Source organism: Orycteropus afer, unplaced genomic scaffold (genome assembly GCF_000298275.1).
Source record: "Orycteropus afer afer isolate SDZICR_OR568_19922 unplaced genomic scaffold, OryAfe1.0 scaffold00571, whole genome shotgun sequence".
Lineage (NCBI taxonomy): Eukaryota > Metazoa > Chordata > Mammalia > Tubulidentata > Orycteropodidae > Orycteropus > Orycteropus afer.
Genome location: NW_006922158.1, coordinates 201,469 through 202,733, shown reverse-complemented (window position 1 = coordinate 202,733; position 1,265 = coordinate 201,469). Strand labels below are relative to the sequence as shown.

At 38.8% G+C, this 1,265-nt stretch overlaps 1 protein-coding gene across 1 annotated transcript in view; it reads right to left on the bottom strand.

Moving 5' to 3' along the window:
• The window catches only part of SLC9A6 (solute carrier family 9 member A6), a 63,787-nt gene that overhangs the window by 17,742 nt on the left and 44,780 nt on the right, over positions 1–1,265 (bottom strand). The gene's annotated exons all lie outside the window — the stretch shown is intronic.

The following is a 1,265-nucleotide window of genomic DNA, read 5'->3' as shown; positions in this document are numbered from 1 at the left end:
TTAAGATCCCAGTCGCTACTCGCCAAAGTGGGAGGTGGAACAATGTTTTGTGTAGTATGTTATGCCAATTGAGCTTGTTGTCCCCTGTGACCACGGTCCCGAGAGCACAGGTCCAACTCCTTACTCCCTCTGGGGAGCTGGAGCAGCCAATGCTTTAACCACTATACCACCAGAGTTCCTCAGAGAAATAAAGTACATTGTAGAAACTTTATAAGCATGTGAACAAGCATGCAATACGCATTAATACATGTAAATATGGAAAAATAGAGAAACAGAATTAGTATATGATATTGACATCCATTCATCTTTTAACATTTTCATTTACATACTGTACAATGCAGTCTTTTGGTGCACACTTCCATGAGTTTTGATAAATGGATACATGAGTGTTACCAACTACCATAATCAAGACATAGAACAGTTTCATCACCTCCCAAAATTACTTTGTACCACCCTTTTTTAGTCCAATCCCTACCTCGCCAAACCCTTGGTACCCACCAATCTGCTTGCCACTGCTATGGTCCTGCCTTTTGGAGAATGTCATATAAATGGAATCATATACTATGTAACCTTTTGAAATTGGTTGCTTTCACTCAGCACAATGCCTTTGAGATTCATTCATGTTGACAGATGAATAACAATAGTTTGTTCCTTTTTAGTGCTAAGTAGTACTCCATTCTAAGGACATACCACAGTTTATCCATTCACCCATTAAAAAACAGACAAGTTGTTTCCAATTTCTGACAACTATGAATAGAACTGCTATAAACATTCACACCCAAGTTTTTGTGTGAACATGAATTAATCTTTTGGGTTTTTTTACTTTTAACTGTGATTTGGGTGAAAAGTTTAGAGAGCAAAATGGTTTTCCATTCAACAATTCACACACATTTTACTTTGGATGTCTAAGGGCCATAGTCTCAGGGGTTCCACCAGTCTCTATCAGACCAGTAAGCCTGATCTTTTTTTATGATTTTGGGTTTTGCTTCACAGTTTTCTCCCACTCAATCCAGGAACTCCTATAATGGTCCCTTTCAGAGTGGTCAGTGTGGTAGCTGGGCTAAACATGAATTAATCTTTATTTTCACACTTCATATAGCCTATTGCTGAACCAGGGATTCGGAAACAGAGCATAAGAAGAGTCACACAGGGACTTCTGGTAAAATGGAGCAATAGGCAGACAAGTGACACAAACCCTCTTCAACAAAGAAAAGAAAAAACAATTGACAGAGATACAGAAGATAATCCTGGAGCCCTGAGCTTTG